General features: G+C 37.2%; 1 protein-coding gene across 2 annotated transcripts in view; it reads right to left on the bottom strand.

Annotated features, from left to right (window-relative positions):
* Positions 1–16,683, bottom strand: part of TAOK3 (TAO kinase 3) — a 160,804-nt gene that overhangs the window by 121,002 nt on the left and 23,119 nt on the right. For both annotated transcript variants that reach the window (XM_066260470.1, XM_066260471.1), the window contains exon 2: positions 8,141–8,288. The gene's annotated coding sequence lies outside the window, so the exon portion shown is untranslated. The remainder of the gene's footprint in view (positions 1–8,140; positions 8,289–16,683) is intronic.

The raw sequence follows: 16,683 nt of genomic DNA, 5'->3' as shown, positions 1-16,683 counted from the left end.
AATAATTGCATGCGGGTTTATGTAGGTCCATGGGAAAAATTCCTGAAAACTACATACCAAGTCACTAGCAATAAATAAACCTCAGTGGTGGTATTGATACAGAAAAATTTCACTTTCAACTTTTTTGTGTTGTTTACATTTTTTACAGAAAAGAAATTGCTTGGAATTAAAACTATCAAAGATACATCTTGAAGGTATCCAGCATTATGTCAGGTATTTTGGTTTAATTAACTATCATTTTAACAGCAATCTTTTTATATCACTTTATTTTTAAAAGTCACTGATATAATTATACTGAAGTTATGAGTTATGATAAAAAATAACTTACTTTTAGATATCACCAGCTCTTAGACAGTTTATTAGTTTTGCTTATAATCTTTACCAATTGTTGCCAAAACATTCAATGGTCTTTATTTTTGTTTTCTATTATAAAAATAATACGTTTGACATTCTAGCTGTACAAAGGGGTGGAGAGAGAAGAAAACTTTTCCTTCTTCACTTGGTTTCCCCAGTCTCACTTTGCAAAGATAATTAATCCTCAGAAACTATTGTGTATACTTCAAAAAGTTTTTCTATAAATACATATAATGAGCGTGCTCTTTTTTTTTTTAATTTTATTTATTCATTTTGGAGAGAGAGAGACAGAGAGAGAAGGGAGGGAGGAGCAGAAAGCATCAACTCCCATATGTGCCTTGACCAGGGAAGCCCAGGGCTTTGAACCGGCAACCTCAGTGTTCCAGGTCAATGCTTTTACCCACTGTGCCACCACAGGTCAGGCTGAGCATGCTCTTTTTATCACACAAATGGAGTTATACTGTTCTGCAACTTGTTTTCACATAGAGATTACTGAAAAATATTCTTTATGGTGTTTCTTACTTAAAAGAGATACTTGGGCTATTAGGGGACAACAATGGTCGAAAAGAAACAGGCAAACAACACGTCTAATTCAATCCCTGCATCTGGCTTTAGTAAAAAATTACCGACTCCACCCTATTACCATCTATCTGTGACATACTTACTTTGTACTGGAGGTTTTATATATATAATTGATTCCCTCTGGAATCCTAAGAGGTGGACACCATTATCCCAATTTTATAGATGAGGAAGCTGAGGTTCTGAAAAGGTTAAGATTCAGGACTAGGGAAAGTTCATTTTGTTAACTTTCTAATCATAGCATTAAAGCTAAAGTTTAAAGAAGTTTGAACCACTTGTTTATATAATGTAAGCATATATCACTTTGAAAGAACAGCACTTACATATATTGAGAAATAATAGTGAAGGAAAATGTTCCAAACATTCAGAGAAATGCTATGTCTGAGCTATTTGATCTTGTGCCAAGAATAATGAAATCAATCTGTGTTAGACAAAGAGTTAAGTTCATTTAATATCAAGTCCTTAGAGACTAGTTCTCAAACTCAAGTTTCCTTTCTGGCAGAAGAGGGACTTTTATAAAACTCCTAAAATAAAATGTTCACAAATAAGCCTCAGAATAATTGGCATTTTGAGTTTCCATCTTATGTCTTTCTGAATAAAGATTTACTTAGATGCCACAAACACTATTCTTCCCAATTTCTATTGCTAGATAAGATTTGAAATGTCCATTTGTTCTTTATAAATTAATTTTAGATCTACTTTGCCCAAAAGAGTGACAATATCACATAAAACCAACCTCAAAGTTGTAATTTTCCAAATCCCAATAGGATCATTTTGCTTATTTCAGAAAATGTATTATATCTACATAGTAAGTTCTACTTGTTAAATTGGCCATATATGCCTTCTACTACACAGAGTTCACACAAAAAACTAAGATCTCCTCTGTAATGTTTCCTCTCTATACAACAAATTCTTTTTTAAATTTCTTTTTAAAATTTATTTATTGATTTTTAGACAGAGAGAAAGAAACATTGATTTGTTGTTCCACTTATATATGCATTCATCGGTTGACCCTTAAATGTGCCCTGACCGTGGATCAAACCCGCAACCTTGGTGTCTGGGTATGATGCTCTGACCAATGGAGGAACCCGGCCAGGGCTATACAACAAATTCTTAGTAAGTTCCTACAGAAATATGACAGATACAAGCCCTACTTTCAGGGAGCTAGCAGTCTATAGAAGAAACATTAAATAAATGTAATGTACTACTCCTCACTTACATGGAGATGGGGAACCTGAGCTACTCTTCATTCAAGTTCAAAAAGTTCTACAGAAGAGTTCAGCAAACTCTACTTCACTATTAAAAAACCCAAACAATCCAGCTATTTCAGAAATTCATATTAATGGGTAACATATTAAACTCACTATTTCCTACCTCTGAGTAGGTAAGTTATATTTTTCTTCAAGGGAAACTGGAGATCCACTTGGCCAGTCCCAAATTTTAAAGTCACCAAATAACTGAAACTCTCCACTTGTATAAAGAAGTGTAGTGTTTAGCAAGAAACATATATTCATACAGGAGATTTATAATGACCTTTAAACTTAAAAATTAAGTAACTAACTATTTTTCCTGTAATTTTATATGTTTATTCAGCAAATATGTACTTATGTAATATCTATTATGTGCCAGGCTTCATGCCAGGTAGTAAAGACATATAATCATGAACGAGTTAAGATCTCTGTCCTCAAGGAGATTATATTTAGTGAGGAAGCAACCCTGAAGTGCGGGCAGTAAGGGAACAGTGTAACTAACACACATGAAGGGTATCTATCTAAGCAGTCTTGTCTTTTTATTTTATTTTAGAGATGAGGGAGGGAGGGAGAGAGAGAGAGAGAGGGAGATTGAGAAAGGGGGGAGGAGCAGGAAGCATCAACTCCCATATATGCCTTGACCAGACAAGTGCAGGGTTTTGAACCGGCAACCTCAGTATTCCCAGGTCGACGCTTTATCCACTGCACCACCAGAGGTCAGGCAGTATCTAAGCAGTCTTTTGATGAAAAGGAGTAAAGAAGTTCCAAAGAAACCAAAATTTGAGCTGGGGTAGTGAACACAAAGGCCTGGAGGCAAAAGAGCGTGGCATGACAGAGCTCATGACTAATAAACACAATTGACACACTGGGTAACAACAGAGATGTCTGGACCTTGACACTTGTGACAAGACAAAACAATTCTGAGACATCCTAAATGAAATTACAGCAGGCTGGAGAGTGAGAGGAAGACAGAGCAGTCAGACAGCTAATAGCTGGGGGCCAGCTAACAAGACTGCCCACATTCCTGAGTGTATGTTGGAACTCTAAATTAACTTTCAGGTGGCTATTTCTGCGATTATCTAGAAGAGTACGGCCAAATGCCGTCAAACCCCAGGAACCTCTGCTTCTTGCTTACACATGAACTTTCGGGACTGTGGCCCACAACCACCCGAAGGAGCAGATCCTTCTTCCTTAGGGACTCTGCGCCTATCACAGAACTATCCCAGCTTCACCTTCTCCAACCTCTTTATAGCCAATGTAAATTCTTTCAAAACAACCTACACATCCTTATCCCCCTACTTGATGCATAAGAAAATGCTTGCCAACTCCAGGATGGTGGACATGTTGCCTTTTCCACTTGGTGCTGCTGCTAATGGTTTAGACTTCATGCTCAGGACTCAAGACGTGGTCTTTGTTTTCTTGCTAGCAGTGGCCCAACACCCCCCACCCCTCTCTTTTAAAACCCTTTCTTTTAAACGACTTTCAGGTATGGAAGTGTTAAACATTTCTGTTTAACATTTGCTTTAAAAGTTATGTGATGTTTCCTGAAAGAAATGGTGTGGTGGCCCCTACTAGAAATAGTGATTTGATTTTTGGAATTTGAATTCTTTTCTCCAGAATTAACATGAAAAAACACAAGGATTTTGTGTCTTGAGAGACTTAAATTCCAAAGCAATTCAAATTGATTCTCAACCTTTTGAAACCCAACAAAATATAAAAAATACTGTTTATTTATTTCAGAGTATAGTAGGAAAAAGTAAAAGAGAGGAAAAGAAGATAATGTATTTAGAGTAATATTAAAAATTTGCCAGAATCATAAACAGCAAACAAACTATATTCTTTAAACCATGAGTTATTTTGTATACATTCCAAACTTATAATGGTTGGAGGAGCAAGATTTTTATATCAAAATATAAAGCTAGCTATATTCTATGACTTTTACTTACACCAGGGAGGTCAGTCTCTCTGCCCTTTTAAAATGGGAATAGTATCCAATTAACTACTGCAGAGCTAAAGAAAAACCAAAGGACATGGAAACACAAATATTCCCTCAATTCTGATCTTTCCATATGGATCCGAGATGACTCTTCTGACATGATAAGATTAAACTTAATCAGGAGATGCATAAAGAACTATATAAAACCATTTCAGCTATGACTTAAAAATGAAACTCTATGTATGAGTCTGTCTCTATTTTGCTTGTTAGTTCACTAGATTACACAAATGAGTGAAATCATACAGTACTTGTCTTTCTACGACTGGCTTATTTCACTTAGCATGATTTGACTTGTGGGGGTGAACATACAATATGATGTATACATGTGTTGTAGAACTGGGTACCTGAAACCTGTGTAGTTATGCTAACACTGTCACCCCAATAAACTTAAAACAAAGAAACAAACAAGAAAATGGAAATCTGGTACACGGCTGACCAGAACATAAAGCAGAGCAATAGGTTATTTGCCTTTTAATTCTCATAAGTAATTACAGAACAATGACAATACACTATCAAGCTTTACCATTAAGTTAGAACTTTGTATCAACAACAGCACAGAAAAATATTTGGATATCTTCAATATTTAAAGGGGAAAACACACTAGGTGTCCATTGCTGTGAGCTTTCTAGAAAATGCCAAAAGTCCTAAAATGAAATCTGAACTTTCATTTCCTGTCTTCCCCCTCCTCCCCTCACAAATTATTTATATCTAGAGATGTCATGATGGGAAACAAAATAAAACCCTCACTATAAAAAGTCAAAGGGCCCTAGCCGGGTAGCTCAGTTGGTTAGAGAATTGTCCTGATACACCAATGCAGGTTTGATTCCTGGTCACGGCACACAAAAGATCAACCAATGAATGCATAAATAAAGGGGACAACAACTTGATATTTCTCTTTCTTTCTCCCTTCCTTTCTCTCTCTAAAATCAATAAATAAAAAATAAAAATAAAAGTGTCAAAATGAATGTTGAAAAAATAAATGTAAAGGTTACATTCAAGTCCATGAATGAAATTGTTTCTAAGTGGCTTGCTTAAATTATATTAGAATAGTGAAATCTGGAGAGTCTTTACCCACTTCTTTTGTCTGCAAAGGAGAGTTGTATGTATTTTTATATATGCCAATAAAATCTATCTATTGATGATAGGAAAAAAAGAGCCCCATTTCTAAATGAATTTTAAAATATGCCAAGCAACTTTGGGTATTTTTAGACAGTGTTCAGATTCTTAACTCAAACTTCATTATCATAACTCAGGCCTTAGGCATTCTCCAGATAGTTAAGATACCACATCTGTGTATAGCTGTCCCACTTGATAGTAGGGCAAAGGAGAAACTAACAAGAGGAAGTAGATTGTGCTGCAGTGCCTTTAGATTACAAAATAAGGCAGTTGCTAATTAAACTGGCTCATAAGAAGGAAGGGGAAAAAAGAAACCAAGAAAAAAAAAAAGCAGTCAAAAAGGAAAATCGGAGGAAAGCGGAAAGGAAAAAGGAATAAGGCAAAAGATAGGGAGAAAGAGCCAGAAATGGGTGGAAAGGTGCGGAAGGCGATCTTGATAAACAAGGATCCTTTGATTTGACACTGCTCATTTATCTTTATGAGGTTCCTAAGTCTGAAACGGCCATAACCTTGTGAAAACGTGAGACATCTGTTTCCTTTGGTGTGAAGAACAAGAATATGGAATTTACCTCATCTTTTCCTAACTGCCACCTACTAAAAACAACCAAAAGACAAACAAGCAATATAAACTCTAGATAGGCTACACATAGGTCTGTAGTCTCATTTACTAGGTGGGGAGGGGATTTCTTGAAACATATGATACATATATTCATACATACATATATATATAATAAGTTGGCTTTTTTTTGTGACAGAGACAGAGACAGAGAGAGGGACAGATAGGGACAGACAGACAGGAACCGAGAGAGATGAGAAGCATCAATTCTTTGCTGTGGCACCTTAGCTGTGTTCATTGATTGCTTTCTCATATGCATATGTGCCTTGACCAGGGGGCTACAGCAGAGTGAGTGGCCCCTTGCTCAAGCCAGCGACCTTGGGCTCAAGCTGGTGAGCCTTGCTCAAATGAGATGAGCCCGTGCTCAAGCTGGTGACCTTGAGGTTTCGAACCCGGGTCCTCCACATCCCAGTCTGACACTCTATCCACTGCACCACTGCCTGGTCAGGCTATAATTAGTATTTTTTAAGAGAGAATAATTACTAGAAAATAAAACGGTAACTTGGAATTCAATTCCATTTCCTTTACAACGAAATCTATAATGTTTCATCCTTTCATTACTAAATTACTATAGATAGGGAATGAGTATAAGAAGTAGTCAGCATTGGAGTCCCAGAAAATGATTCCGCCACGCTAAATTGTAAACCGAAGAGCTCTTGTTTGTTCACAAAATTTGAAAGTTAGGATAAATTGACAAACTTCACAAAAAACAACCATTGACAATCCACCAACATTAAATAAATAACGTGAATAGGTCTATAACCATGAAAAAAAATTGAATTTGTAATGTAAAAGCTTCAGAAAAACTAATCTCTAGGCTCAGATTGCTTCACTGAAAATTTTTACCAAATATTTGAAAAATTAACAATAGTTTTTATATAATCTCTTCCAGAAAATAGAAAAGGAGGGACTATTTCCTAACTCATTTTATGAAACCAGTATCACCATGACACCAAAATTACAAAGTCAGACAATGTTTCCCTTTCAAAAAAAGAAAACTATAGGCCACGGCCAGTTAGCTCAGTCAGTTAAGAGCATCGTCCCAAAATGACAAGGTTGCGGGTCCGATCTGCGGTCAAGGCATGCAGAGGAAGCAACCAATGAATGTACAACTGAGTGGAACAACAAATGAATGCTTCTCTTCCCCTTCTGCTCTCTCTCTCTCCTCCTCATTCTGTCTAAAAATCAATCAATTAAAAAAAAAAAATGAGCCTGACCTGTGGTGGCACAGTGGATAAAGCGTCGACCTGGAAATGCTGAGGTTGCCGGTTCGAAACCCTGGGCTTGCCTGGTCAAGGCACATATGGGAGTTGATGCTTCCAGCTCCTCCCCCCTTCTCTCTCTCTCTCTCTCTCTCTCTGTCTTTCCCTTTCCTCTCTAAAATGAATAAATAAAAAATTAAAAAAAAAAAAAAAATGAAGCCCTAAAAAAAAAAGAAAACTATAAAACACTATCATGAACTTAGACAAAAATCCTCAACAAAATATTAACAAACTATGTCTAACAATGTATAAAAAGAATTATATACCTTGATCAAAAGGGATTTATTTAAGGATTGCAAGGGTGGGTCAATATGTGAATATAACCTACCTTATCAACAGGCTAAAAAACAAAAATCATATGATCACATAACATAATCTTGTCAACTGATGCAAAAAAAGGCATCGAACAAAATCCAACACTCATTTATAGAAACTCTTAGCAAGTTAGGAATAGAGGAAAGCTACTTCATTTGATAAAGAGTATCTGTTAATAAAATACATAGCTAACATCATACTTTAAGGTAAAAGACTGCATGTTTTCTCTCTAAGTTCAGAAACAAGACAAGGATATCTATTCTTGCCAATTTGATTTAGCATTGTTCTGAAGGTTCCAGCCAGGACAATTAGGCAAGAAAAAGAAAGAAAAGGCATCCAGATTAAAAAGGAAAAAAAGTACAACTGTTACTATTTGCAGAAAACGTGTCGATATAGAAAATCCCAAGGAATTTAAAAAAGCACTAGAACTAATAACTGAGTTAAGCAAGGTCACAAAAATATGAGATCAGTCCATGGAAATCAATTTCATTTCTATATACTAATAATCATGTGGAAACTGACATTAAAACCAGTATCATTTACAATCGTGCCAAAGAATATCAAGTACTCAGGTATGAATTTAACAAGACATATACACAATCTGCAAGCTGAAAAGTACAAAATGCTGATGAAAAAAATCAAAGAGCCTGACCTGTGGTGGCGCAGTGGATAAAGTGTTGACCCGGAACGCTGAGGCAGCCGGTTCAGGACACCTGGGCTTGCTCCGTCAAAGCACATACAGGAAACAGCTACTGTGAGTTGATGTTTTCTGCTTCTCCCTCTTCTTTCTCTGTCTCTCTCTAAAAATTAATAAATAAAAAAATTTAATAAAAATAAAGAAAACAGTCAAAGAGCTAAGTAAATGAAGAGAGATACATGTTCAAGGACTGGAAGACTCATCATAGAAAAGATGTCAATTCTCTCCAAATTGATGTATATAATTTTAGTGTAATTCCTCTCAAAATCCCAGAAAGGTATTTTTGTAGATATAAGCAAACTTACTCTAAAATTTATATGAAAAGGCAAAATAACTAGAATAACAAACAGTCTTGAAAAAGAATAAAAGTCAGTAATCACTTTACCAGATATAAAGGCTTAGTATATAGCTAGAGTAATCAAGACAGTTTGGTACTAGTGGAGAGACACATAGATCAACTGAGCAGAACAGAGAATTCAAACATAAACACACACAAATATGCCCAACTGATTTTAACAAAGGTGCAAAGGTAATTCAATGGAAGAAGGACAATTGGACAGTCATAGATAGGCTAAACAACAAACCTTGATCTAAAATTCCCTTATACAAAAATTAATTCAATATGAACTACAGTTTTAATGTATGCATATAACTAGAAAATATTTAGGAAAAAAAGCATGGGAGAAAATCTTTGGGATCTAGCAAGAGGCAAAGAATTCTTAGACTTGACACTATGATCCATAAAAAGAAATTAATAAATTGTACCTAATCAAAATTTAAAACCTTTTCTCTGTAAATCAGTGGTCCCCAGCCCCTGGGCTGTGGACCAGAACTGGTCCATGGGCCATTTAGTACCGGTCTGCAGAGAAAAAATAAATAACTTACATTATTTCTGTTTTATTTATATTTAAGTCTGAATGATGTTTTATTTTTTTAAAATGAGCCTGACCAGGTGGTGGCGCAGTGGATAGAGTGTCGGACTGGGATGCAGAGGACCCAGGTACGAGACCCCGAGGTTGCCAGCTTGAGCGCAGGCTCATCTGGTGTGAGCAAAAAGCTCACCAGCTTGGATCCAAGGTCGCTGGCTTGAGCAAAGGGTTACTGGGTCTGCTGAAGGCCCGTGGTCAAGGCACATATGAGAAAGCAATCAATGAACAACTAAGGAGTCCCAATGAAAAACTGATGATTGATGCTTCTCATCTCTCTCGGTTCCCGTCTGTCTGTCCCTATCTATCCCTCTCTCTGACTCTCGCTCTGTCTCTGAAAAAAAATAAAAAAATAAATATTTTTTAAAAATGACCAGATTCCCTGTTACATCCCGTCTAAGACTCACTCTTGGCGCTTGTCTCGGTCACGTGATACATTTATCTGTCCCACCCTAAAGGCCGGTCTGTGAAAATATTTTCTGACATTAAACCAGTCTGTGGCCCAAAAAAGGTTGGGGACCACTGCTGTAAATAACTCCACTAAAGGGATGAAGAAACAAGCTACAGACTGAGAGAAAATATTTGCAAACCACATATCAAACAAAAGAGTTAATAATATGCAAAATGGAGGGTATGGGGGGATAAATGGTGATGAATGGAGACTTGACTTGGGGGGATGAACACATAATACAGTGTACAAATGATGTGTTGTAGAAAGCTGAATAATTTTGTTAACTAACCCCAATAAACTCAATTTAAAGAAAAAATATAAATTAAAAAAATGTGTACAGAAATCTAAAAAAAAAAAAAAAAAAAGAATCTCTCTCCTTTGCAACAACATCACCAGGCTTTATCTGCCCACCTGCTAATCAGAAAGGTATGAGGAAGCCCTGGCCAGACAGTACAGTGGGCGGAGCATCATCCCGGCACGCCAAGGTCATGGTTCGATCTCCAGTCAGAGTGTGTATGAGAAGCAATCAAGGAATGCAAATAAAATAACTGAGTGGAACAGCGAATTGATGCTTCTTTCTCTTTCTCTCTCTCTCTCAAATCAATGGAAATCTTAAAAAAATAAAGGTATGAGGATGTAAAAAAAAGAAAAAATTGTGGAAAAGACATAAAACAGAAATTTCACTGAAGAGGAAATATAAATACCAGATAAGTACATGAAAAGATGTTAAATCTTACTAGTCAATGCAAATTAAAACCACAACGAGATATTACTATACACCTATCAGAATGTTTAAAATAGAAAACAGTGACATAACCAAGTGCCAGTGAGAAAATGGAGAAACTGGATCTCTCCTACATTGCTCTTTTACATATAAAATGGTACAGCCCTTTGGAAAATAGTGTGGCACTTATAAAACGACACATGCAATGACCACACAACCCAGCAACTGCATTCCTGGGCATTTATCCCAGAAAAATGAAAATTTATGTTCATATAAAAATCTACACATGAGTGTTCATAGCAGCATTATTCATAATAGCCCCAAAGTAGAAACAACCCAGATGTCCTTCAATGGAAAAATGATTAAATAAATTAGAATACAAACATACTATGGAATACTATTCAGCAATAAAAAGGAACTATTGATGCACACCAGAATTTGGAAGAAACCCCAGAGAATTTGCTAAGTGAAAGAAAAGGCCAATCCCCAAAGTTTACATACTGTATGATTCCATTTGTATAACTTCCTTGAAATGAGAGAATTATAGAAATGCAGAAAGCATTAGTGGTTGCCACCGGTTAAGGATGGGGGTTGGGGAGGAAGGGATAAGAGTAGGTGTGGTGACTGAAAACCCCTCTGATGACGGAACTGTTTTCTATCTTGACTGTAAATATACAAACCTACACGGGTGAAAAATTGCACAGATCTAAACACATATAAACATATACACACACCAGTACCAGTGAAACCAACTGGGGGAAATCTGAACGGTATCAATATTCTAGTTGTGATATGGTACTATATTTTGTAAGATGTTATCACTGAGCCCTGGCCAGATAGCTTGGTTGGTTAAAGTAGCATTTCGATACACAAAGGGGGCAGGTTCAAATCCTGGTCAGGGCACGCACAGGAACAGATTGACGTTTCTGTCTCTCTCTTTCCCTTCTTCTCTCTCTCTAATATCAATAAAATAAGTTTTTTAAAGAAGAGATGTAATCATTGAAGGAAGCTAGGGAAAGAGTGTGTGAGGTATTTCTATATATCTTACAACTATGTGTGAATCTACAAAGTTTCAAATAAAGTTTAATCTAAAAAATTTGTATAATTCATGTTGGGTTATATATTATTACTTTTTTTTATGACAGATACAGAGAGAGAGGGACAGACAGGAAGGAAGAGAGATGAGAAGCATCAATTCTTCATTGCAGCACCTTAGTTATTCACTGATTATTTTCTCTTCTGTGCCATGACTGGGGGGCTACAGCAGAGTGAGTGACCCCTTGCTCAAGCCAGAGTCCTTGGGTTCGAGCCAGCGACCTTGGGCTTCAAGCCAGTGACCTTTGGGCTCAAGCCAGCGTGACCATGGGATCATGTCTATAATCCCACACTCAAACCAGCGACCCCGTGCTCAAGCTTGTGAACCTGCGCTCAAGCCGGATGAGCTGGCATTCAAGCCGGTGACCTCAGGGTTTTGAACTTGGGTCCTCTGCATCCCAGTCCGATGCCTTATCCACCGTGCCACTGCCTGGTCAGGCTGGTTTATATTATCATTTACTTCTTTGACCATGTATTGAGTTGCCACCATGTGTTAGGCGTTTCTTTATAGGGTGGTGGGGTAGAGGTGGGGAAGTCACAGGGTCAGCAGTTTATGTTATGAAGAAGTATTGAATAGAGACCTTCAATGATGTCATGAATGTAATTATATAGATGTTTTTGTGATTTAAAAAAAAAAAAGTGTCCTCAACTAGCAGAGAACAGAAACTGTGACTGCTTTAATTACTACTCTATCTCCAGTACCAAAACAGTACCTGGAACACAGTAACTTTTCAATTAATACCTGATAAATGAATGAATAATCAAGAGGATGAAACAATCAGTAGAAAGGATGATAAACACTGCCAAATAGAATACAGTACAAAAACAGGAACATAGCCACGAAAGACAATGCTTGGTTCTCAAAATAAACTATATGATAATTATACAAAATAAAAGTGTGTGTATACCACAAAAAAATGACATAATGAAAAGTGCTTATGGAAACAGAGGCAGAAATAATTAGCAATGTCTGGGGGGAATTGGGGAAAGGCTTGAAAGATGTGACCTTCAACTGGGTCATACAAGATGAGTTGGGGAAAGAGGAGAAGTACCATTCCAAGCAGAGGGAACAGAGCAGGGGTCGGGAAACTTTTTGACTGAGAGAGCCATGAACGCCACATATTTTAAAATGTAATTCCGTGAGAGCCATACAACAACCCGTGTACATTATGCATTATCCAATAAAAATTTGGTGTTGTCCTGGAGGGCAGCTGTGATTGGCTCCAGCCACCCACAACCATGAACATGAGCAGTAGAAAATGAATGGATTGTAATACATGAGAATGTTTTATATTTTTAACGTTATTATTTTTTTTATTAAAGATTTATCTGCAAGCCAGATGCAGCCATCAAAAGAGCCACATCTGGCTCATGAGCCATAGGTTCCTGACCCCTGGAATAGAGCATTCAAAAGCACAATGGTGTAAGAAAAGTATAGGAGTCCATGAGACCAGCAAAGAGTTTGCTGTGCAGTCTTCTACGGGAGAGGCAAAAAAGGACAAAGCTATAAGTCTGATTGTGGATGCTTTACTAAGGTGATATGGGCCTTTGCACGAATAGTACGGTGAAGTTTTTGAAGCCAGTAAGTGATGATCAGATTTGTCTTTTAAAAGGTAACCCTTATGGCAGTGAGGAGGATAAACAGCAAGGAGGAAAGAGAAAAGCTGAGAAGCTAAGACAAGGGCTTGAAGGGAATGAAAATTCTGTTCTAAATAATATACAATTTACCAGAAACCTCAATTCCCAAACGTACTGTGTTTGTGGAAGTTAAGTCTTCATAACTACTGGCCTGAATGGTTTACAACACTGTTATCTTTAAAAATTTGTGTAATAAATCATACCATAGGGCTGTGAAGCAGAGGCATTTATTGAGCATTTTCATTGCTTTTTTTTTTTTTGCAGATTCTTCCAATACAAGCATGCTATTCTAAATTGGGTTTTAATTTGAAATTCTACTCTTCTCAAGTTTTAAAATTTTGAAATAAGTATTCTTCATACTTCACAATATCTTGGATGTTGTGGTCAACTTATTAATATTTTGACCACCCAAAGTGATCATTTCCATACATCATTCATGTTACTGAGGAATTGCACTTATTTCTCTTAAAACACAAAATAACCATTTTATCAACAAACTGGACCTTCAGTAACTAAAATATTGATCTTTGGAGAGAATACATTATAAATCTGAATTATGGAGAATAACTAAGTACTTTCCATACATTTCTGGGCACAAATACATGGCAGGGGGAGGAATGGCACCAACTCATAGCTGTTTCTCTCTCTCTTTTTTTTTTTTTTTAAATTTAAATTTTATTTATTCATTTTTTAGAGAGGAGAGAGAGAGGGAGAGACAGAGACAGAGAGGGAGATAGAGATAGAGAGAGACAGAGAGAGAGATAGAGGGAGGAGCTAGAAGCATCAACTCCCATATGTGCCTTGACCAGGCAAGCCCAGGGTTTTGAACCGGTGACCTCAGCATTTCCAGGTCGACGTTTTATCCACTGCGCCACCACAGGTCAGGCCTCTCTTTTTTTTAAAAATGTCTTTTATTGATTTTTAGAGAAGAGAAGGGGGAGAGCAGGAAAGAGACAGAAACATCTGTTCCTGTATGTGCCCTGACCAGGGATCGAACCAGCAACCTCCATTCTTCGGGACAATGCTCTAACCAACCGAGCTATCTGGCCAGGGCTCATAGCTGTTTCTTACATGTGCCTCGACCTGGCAAGCCCGGGTTTTCGAACCGGTGACCTCAGCATTCCACGTCAACACTCTATGCACTACGCCACCATAGGTCAAGCCATTTTTGCCTGTTTGCAAAACATTATTTTCTTTGCTTACAGTTTTAACTACAAAACTGCCCATAATAATGGTTCCATAATGAGACTTTAGCAAGGAAGTCCAGTAAACCATGCTAACAAAAGACTTCTGTAACCTCTACTTGCTTGCTCTAAGATTTTCACTGCTTTACTTTGGGCAGATACTTCCTCCTTCATTTGAAATTAGCTTGAAATCATAGGACTTCAGAGTTGGGAGTGATCATGTGGCTTCCTCATCTCAGAGAGTAGGCAGCTTTGATATTTTTAATATTGGTGTTTGCAATGAGAAACTAGCATGAGGAATCAATCTGCTGACAGTTACAGATTAGGTTCTAATTTGTTAACAGAGACTACTATGTAAATATGATCAGTAAAAGTTTCATTAGCATGACATGAAATAACTTTGACTTTTATCTTTTATAAAGCTTGGTAAAGTTAATATTTTCTCTGAGTTGAAAACATCGTTATATTAGTAACAAAGAAACACATTTAGTGCAAGATTTAAAATAATAAGGTTAGAACCTTATCACCCACAGAAGTCTGCAGAAATGAACAAAGTAAATGCCAGACTCTACTTAGATATTACAACAGAGTTATAAGCTGTGTACTAGCAATAAATAAAACATGCAATATGAAATATCTGATGGTACTCCGTTGTGAGACATCATAAATTAGAAATTATTAGGCTTTATGAAATTTGCATATTAAATCCTAACAGTATGTCTCAGGTTTAAAAAACTACATAGTGGTTCCTTCCACAGCCATTGGTAAAGTCTACATAGCCCTTAATGTGAAGTAAATTCATTAATTCAAAGCAAAAATTTGTTATGGAAACTCAGGAGTCTTAGTGCACTCCATATATGTGATACTACATTAAACCTAGGACTTAAATACCAGTAAAATCATTAAAAATACTTAGTGAGTGTTTGATATGTTCAGATAACTGCATTAGCAAACAGTACATACAGTGTCAGGATGATACCAGATGAAACCATTAATACATTTAGTTTAAAAGAAATGTTTAAAGACAAGAATTTGAAGATGGGGATTTTTGAGACTTAATGTCTTCTTTTTTTTTTCTTTTTTCTTTTTTGTATTTTTCTGAAGTTGGAAATGGGGAGGCAGTCAGACAGACTCCTGCATGTGCCTGACCGGGATCTACCGGCATGCCCACCAGAGGTGATGCTCTGCCCATCTGGGGCGTTGCTCTGTTGCAACCAGGGCCATTCTAGCGCCTGAGGCAGAGGCCATGGAGCCATCCTCAGCGCCCAGGCCAACTTTGCTCCAATGGAGCCTTGGCTGCGGGAGGGGAAGAGAGAGACAGAGAGGAAGGAGAGGGGGAGGGGTAGAGAAGCAGATGGGCGCTTCTCCTGTGTGCCCTGGCCGGGAATCGAACCCAGGACTCCTGCATGCCAGGCCGATGCTCTACCACTGAGCGTTAATGTCTTCTTTTAAACTCAGAGCATCCAGCCTGACCTGTGGTGGCACAGTGCATAAAGCATAGACCTGGAACACTGAGCTCCCTGGTTTGAAACCCTGGGCTTCCCTGGTCAAGGCACATATGGGAGTTGATGCTTCCTGCTCCTCCCCACCTCTCTCTCTCTCTGTCTCTCCTCTCTAAAATGATTTAAAACAATTTCTTTTTAAACTCAAAGCATCTTATAAAAATTTGTTAGATCTTAATTGTTCCAAGTTCTACAACATAAGAAACTTTGTATGGACTTTTCAAATTTACTTCTAATCCTGTTGATTTTTATTGTTTATATAACTTCACTAATTCCCCCCCCCCGAGTTCCTAATGTACCAATTGCCCTTTATCCTGTGTACATTCCAATTTTTTCTGATTTACCAAAATATCATACAAAAATCAAGCTCTCAATTCTTTTAAAACAATGTAAGAGCAGGTGTCATTGTAAATATAATCAATTAGATTCAGATAAGACAATTATAGAGTTGATTTGTTCAGTTACTTAGAAGTGCAGGTGTAAATCTCTGTTAATATACAGAACAGGCGGAATATCTCATTCTAAAACAACCATCCATTTTACCTGGCTCACAGGGGAGAAGCAGTGTTCACATTAACAATACCTATTCATATTTTGACAGTGATGGAAATCCCATCTAAGAAATGTGGTATCAGCACTACCACTTTACAGTATGTTTAATAACACAAAAGCTATGTGGCAATTAGAACTTTTTGATCTCACAGTATCCTGTTTTTGATGTTTTTTTTTAAATCATCTCTCTCTCCTCTCCTCTCTTAAAACATATTAGGAACTAATGGAAAGAATTAAGCTAAAAATGAAAATAAATAAGGCTCTGTCTTAACTAAGAAATAAATCATGATCGGCCTGACCTGTGGTGGCTAAAGCGTCGACCTGGAAATGCTGAGGTCGCCAGTTTGAAACCCTGGGCTTGCCTGGTCAAGGCACATATGAGAGTTGATGCTTCCAGCTCATCCCCCTTCTCTCTCTCTGTTTCTC

The sequence above is a fragment of the Saccopteryx bilineata genome, chromosome 2 (genome assembly GCF_036850765.1).
Source record: "Saccopteryx bilineata isolate mSacBil1 chromosome 2, mSacBil1_pri_phased_curated, whole genome shotgun sequence".
Lineage (NCBI taxonomy): Eukaryota > Metazoa > Chordata > Mammalia > Chiroptera > Emballonuridae > Saccopteryx > Saccopteryx bilineata.
This window is presented reverse-complemented; position numbering and strand designations above follow the sequence as displayed.